This window comes from Euphorbia lathyris, chromosome 4 (genome assembly GCF_963576675.1).
Source record: "Euphorbia lathyris chromosome 4, ddEupLath1.1, whole genome shotgun sequence".
Lineage (NCBI taxonomy): Eukaryota > Viridiplantae > Streptophyta > Magnoliopsida > Malpighiales > Euphorbiaceae > Euphorbia > Euphorbia lathyris.
In genome coordinates, this window is record NC_088913.1 from 13040447 (window position 1) to 13047249 (window position 6803).

A 6803-nucleotide genomic window follows, 5' to 3' on the forward strand; every position below is an offset into this window, starting at 1 on the left:
GAATTTCTATGTAATTTTCCCAAACCTTATTAGAATTGGACATTCTGATCAAATAGTGGAAGACAACTAATAGGGCATACTCATCCCTAGATATGTTCATGGGTCGGGTTCAGGCTTGTTCCATCGGATTTTTATATAAAAATGCTCAGTCCAAGTCCAATTCAGTCCGCTGTTAATTTAGGCGGGATCAGGCTCAAAAATCAAATTCCAAATCCAACTTATATAAGCACACATAAATACATATATATAATTTTTAATAATAAAAAATAAAATTTATTCTTAAAAATAAATATTAATATAATAAAGATAAATTTATTTACTAATATTAATAGGCGGGCTGATCTGAACCGGCCAATGCTATTTTTATAAATCTTAAATCCGCCAAAAAAAAAATAAACGGGCTTTAACGGACCTGAACCGGACCAGGTCTAAAGACGATTTTTTATGTCCAAGTTCAGCCCAGAGAACACGGGCTTGAGCGGGTATCTGGACCCGTGAACAGATCTACTCATCCCATAGTAATTAACATTCTTAATTTATTTAATTTAAAGGTTCTCTAGGTTGAATCTGTCAAGGAAATCTCTTAGTAATATGATTGGTTGCTAATTATTGGAAATTGAATTGAAACAGAAAACTAAATATGGATTTTGTATACGTTTATTCTATTTTTCTCTCTATTAATTTAACATTTTTTTTATAGGACGAGATAGAATTTGGACGGAGTGAGCATCCATGACTCAAGAACTGACAAACCCGCAATATATTAATAAAAGAAAAAGTGAGTGTTTGAACAAAAGAAGAGGAATGAGAACAAACAAAAAGAAGGGGGAGGAGAAAAGATAGGAAAAGTCAAGAAAAACGCAAGTGTGAAATACTACAAATGTCATCATTGATAAACCTGTGGTAAAAAACAGGAGCTGAAGGCCACCAATTGATCACTGAGGAAGAGACTCCAAACTTTGTCAAAGCATCAGCAACTCTATTTCATTCCCTAAAAATATGTGAAAAGAGAATGTTCATCCTAGAGCAAATGCTGAGACAATGCAATCACTCTTGTCGAATACTCCAAGGAACATCCATGGAACGATGTCTAAGCAGATTAACTACGTACATTGAGTCTGACTCAATCCAAAGCTGATGCCACTCTATTAATTTAACATTATAATCTATTAAATTAGACGGATGCAACTACCAAACACATGGTCCAGATGGTTAAAGTATTAGATCAGTTTAATCATCTAATCAGGGTTTGAATCCTGGAAATGGGAATGCAGCTGTGATTAAAATATTTAGGTCTTATTTGATAACCGACTTTTTTTTTTGAAAAGAATGAAAGAATGCTTTATTAAGGTTCCGACTGAAGAATGGAAAGAATATAAGGTGGTGGAACAGACCTCCACTCACCACAATCAGACACAGAAACAGACGCTCTAGCTAGGCTATGGGCTACCTGATTCGCTGATCTTTTTATGAACGTTAACGACAGAAGAGATATATCCCGTGCAAGGGATTTACAGTTCTACCATACTATTTTGATAACCGACTTAATCACTTACATTACATCATTTGTTACTTTAGACACTTATAATATTCAACATTTAATTATAAGTTTTATCAAACAACACCTTAATACGAGAGCTTTGCTCGAATTTAGCCTAAAAGAAAAGTTTTCACATACCTATTTTAATTAGAAAAACTAACTAAAAAAGAATCAAAAAAAAAAAAAAAACACTAACAACATAGCATATTAAACAAAAAAAAAAAAAGGCTAATTTAATGTGGTGTTTGTATCCAGGATGTAAACGTAACCGTAAGAAAGTGAGTCTTGTAGCATTCTCATCTAAATTTGATTCTTGCTATTGTTATATGTGAAACAATATGTGAATTCTATCGTAAGCTCTCTATGATTGTCCTTGGACTGGAGATACCGCTCCCCCGATAAACTTCTTATAACAAAATAAAAAGGCTTAATACATATGCAACATTTTTTTCATTTTACCCCCTAAATTTAAGAGACAACTTATTGACCCCCTAAACTTCCAAAAAGCCAACCAATTTACCCCATAAACTTAAGAGACAACTTAATTTTTTTTTTTTATAGATTTATTAATGTATACTCCCTTCAGTTTTTAATACACATCATTTTAAAATTATTAACATTTCCTTTTCTATATGATGGTTTGTATTGCTTACCAGTGTATTTTCACAAGAAAAAAAAAAATCTCAAATTTGCCTTTATTTGTATTTTATTTAATTTCATTTATAAAATTAATGTAATTGTCCCTAAAAGTCATAAAAAATATCAAAGAAAATAATAAAGAGGAGTTTAAGGGTAAATTATTACCGGTTCTCCATGTCAAATGGAGGACATTCCATACATATTTTGACACGTGTAATATGGATCCACGCATATTATAAGAGGCTCCATTATTTTAATTATTATATGGAGTCACAATACACGTGTCCAAATGTGAATTGGAGATCCTCCGAATGACATGAAAGATCCGATACTTAATATAAGAACTCAGGTTTAAGAGGAGTTGGAGAAAGAAAAAGTCAATTAATGGTTGTTTTTTAGCATCATGCATTTTTTAGAGGGCTAGTTTTTTGGAGTGGAAATTAAAAGAATCATATTGAGTCGATTTGGAATCCTGGTGCGAAACGGGCACCGAGAATATGTATGGAGAGATTTTTTTTTTTAATGTTTTTTCTCAAAATTAATAGAAACTAAAAAATCTTAATTCTTGTGGGTTGAATTTGTCAGAAATTAATATAAGATATATGATTGGGCCTTAACTATAAGCTCGAGCTTTTAGTTCAATCAGTTTCATAACATGGTATCAGGTCCTCGATGATCAAACGGTCGAAAGTTCGAGTCCCGGCAACCTCATTAATTTGTGGAATTATAACACAGGGATGTGTCTGTGTTGTGCACGTTGCAAGCCCAAGGATTAGATATCTAAGAATTTCTTATTTCAATTTTATGAACCAAATACTTTCTCAGCACATCCGTAAAATCCACAAAAGCCATGGTTGGAAATTGATTTATATTTCGTTATTTCTTTTTGGAACAAATAACACATCAAATTATTTATTTGAAACAAATAACTCTTAAACCCTAAAAAAACATTCAATATAATATTAAGGCTTAATAGACACCTAACCCCCTAAACTTATAACTTTTTTTCACCTGGCCCCCTCAACTTAGGGGACAACCTCTCAACCCCCTCAACTTAGGGGACAACCTCTCAACCCCCTCAACTTTCCAAAAACATCACATACAGCCCCTTACACCCCTATGTTCGGTCAAAATATTGACCCGTGTAGAAAACACGCTTGACTGTTGACCACACCAATGTCACGTGTCATTTTTTTTATTAAATTTTTTCAAGGGATTATTATATGCGAGGTGCTGAGATTGGCGGTAGTGGTCGTCGAGGTGAAATCACTTGGAAAAATTTAATAAAAAAGTGACACGTGGCATTGGTGAGGTCAACAGTCAAACGTGTTTTCTACACGGGTCAATATTTTGACCGAACATAGGGATGTAAGGGGCTATATGTGGTGTTTTTGGAGAGTTGAGGGGGTTGAGAGGTTGTCCCCTAAGTTGAGGGAGTCAGGTGAAAAAAAGTTACAAGTTTAGGGGGTTTGGTGCCTAGTAAGCCTAATATTAAATCAGAAAAAAAGATATCCAAAATAGCGATGGCTATATCTAACTAATCTACTGATAGATTAAAAAAAAAACAATAATCTGATTAGTATTTTATTATTTTTGATAATCACCCATATTAAAAATCATGAAATATATAATCAACTAATGTGTTGTTTGTTTTGTAAATGACAATTAATAGTATTCCCCATAATTATGAAGACTAAGTTGAAAGATTACCGTACTTAAAAGTACGGATTATTAAGAACAATTAATATCCTTTACAAGTTTTCATAATTAATAAGAGTAATAGTAAAGCATTAAATTAAATAAATTATACTATTTTGAGTGGAAATTGTGTAAAGAAATGCCACATGTTGGTTGATTAGCAATAAAGTAAGCACAATAATTACAAATTTCCCCATAGATTCATGCATTAAAAAAAAAAAAAAACGTGTAGACAAAAATATCACAAAGAAGAAAAAGGTTAATTGAATTGAAAAGTAGCATTAGACAATAAAAAGGACATTGTCACCTTCATGCACATAGAGAGGGATAACCTATTAGTTAACACTAATTATTGCTACTTTTTTAGGTCTTTATCAATTAGCACATTGTATATGTCTAGTTCATGAATGATGTAATCCATTTTAGACTTTAGGTCTAATGTTTATCCCTTAATAATTGAAATGATGGTTCGACAGAGAGAGAGAAAAAGAGGTTTGATGGTTGATAAGTTGTTATTTGAATTTGGTTACGTGTTCAAACTATGCTGCTAATCTGACGTTGTGTTTGAGCCTACAAAACAGTATGCAGGTCAGACATGGTCGGAGTCCGGTAAACCCGCTTCGATGTCTAAGTTAGTTTCGGAGTTAGGACCGAATGGAAAGGTATGACTAGTTTAGAGATAATAGTTAATGTACCGAACCTTGTGCATATACCTATGTATTTATAGTGCATGATTAGGTTTAAGGTTGTCATCTTCTTTGGGAATCCTTACGGAATTGGGATTCCTAATTCCTTAAGGAGTACGAGCCCTGGGAGGAACCTTTGTCTCATAGGATTCTAGATGATCCTTTGAGGCGCTAAGGTTAGAGGCTTGGACGTTGTGACGGGCCGCCGCTCGTAGGGCTTCGGCCACATTTATCATTTCAGACTTGTTAAGTGAGGTTGGGACCATCTTGGATGCGTTTGTACCCTTATCGTTATTTGGGCCTGGGCCGTAATGTGGATAGGGATGACGTCACACACGTGATATCATTTAATCTGATATCAATAGTTTTGATCGAAAACTAATAAAAAAAAGTAGATTTTAACTTAAAACAGGTTTATAAAAAAAACCAGTAAAGAATTTTCAAGTCAAAACTTAAAGAAATTATGGGAATTTTGAAATATCGAAGAATCATAGTTTATAAACAAAGATAAAAACCTTTAAGTATAGCTTTTGATGCTAATAGATTAGATACCCTTACAAAAGGCTCATTTACATATTTATAGACCACGTTAGGACAAACATGAAATGACTAAAATAGGTTAGCGAGGACAAAAATATTTACAAAAAGATTTGGATACTTCATGAAAAATAAACAATAAAATGATCATCATGCCTGAACTTCCTTAGGAAGGAAACTAATGGTGTCCGAGTCTCCTTTTTTAGCCTCATTTGGTTCTACTTTATGCATCGAGATGAACTTCATTCGAACACCTTGACCGATTCCTCTATATTAGTATCTAGACCACGTGTCATTGTCTTATCTGGATGTCTCCTCTCCTAGTGGACAGATTCAGTCCTTCATGGATCTTTTTGTTTGGATCGAGTATCCTTATAAAAGATGGCCCTAAGTGGTTTAAGGGCTAATCGAGGGGCTCATATGCTTTGTAAGGGATGAGATTTTTCTCGTTGGCGAATGATGATGCCTTTCTTAGCCAGTTTAGACGTTCTACGATGCAGGAATTCAGCCCTATAGTTTCTCTAGAACTCAGTAAGATCCATACTTCAGAGGTTTGAGCTTGTTGTTAGCAACGCTGGCTAGTCTGTCCTTCCTCAAGTAAACCACGCCTCATTGACTTCAAATTCCAGATCTTTATGATGTTCATCAACCTTTTCTTTCACATTGCCATTGTTATTTTCCAACTTGTCATGTACCTCAACATGCATGTGTCAGACCTCTTAGGCTAGCCTTTCAACTGAGACATTAGGCCTGACTACTATGGGGATACTCACAAGGTATAGGGTGGGATTTGGAACCTTGGTATGAACAAGTTCAAAGGGTGAATGTTCGGTAGCCAAATGTACCACCCTTGTAAGGGAATTCTGCTTGATCAAATGTAGAATCGCTAGTCTTTCTCTTATCTTTATAGATGCTCCTCAAGATGTTTCCCAACATCCGATTACCACCTCTATCTCGCCATCGATCAGAGGATGACCGATGATGCTGAATTTTAAGGACGAATCGAACATGCCTAAAGGGTATCCAAAAATGGCTAACAAACTTAGTATCTATGTCCAAAACAATGCTTTTGGGTACTCTATATAGCCGAACTAGCTTTCTGAAGAACAAATTCTCAATGGCCGACTTATCATTCGTTTCATCCAAGGAAGGAAATGAGCCATTTTGAAGAACCTATACACAAGTTCTAAGATGAAGTCTATTCCCCTTCGAGTTCCAAGCAGCCCCAACACAAATTCTTTAGAAAGATCCTCCTAGATGAAATTTCCAATAAGCAAGGGCATGTGCATACTTGTATTATGAGCATGTCCTTTTGCAATTTGGAAGATGTATCATCTCTCTACTAGTTTCAATATGTCCCTCCTAATCTTAGGCTAGAAGTATTTAGAGCTCACAACCTCGAAAGTCTTGTTTCAACCAAAATGTCTAGATAAGCTTCTCGTATATGGATCACAAATCAATTTTTCCCGAATAGTAGTACTCAGTAAAATTGGCAATTAAATTGGCAAGGGAAGGCTTGCCCCCAATATACCCTTGTGGTGGGACCCCTCCCCGGACCCTCGCCCAGCGGGGACGCGTAATGCGACCGGGCCGCCCTTTTTTTAGTAGTACTCAGTAAGGAAAGTTGGTTTTCTTTCATCATATATCCATCCATTAGGTAGAATTCCCTTTCATGGCCATTGGCTGAACATTTCTCCCAAATG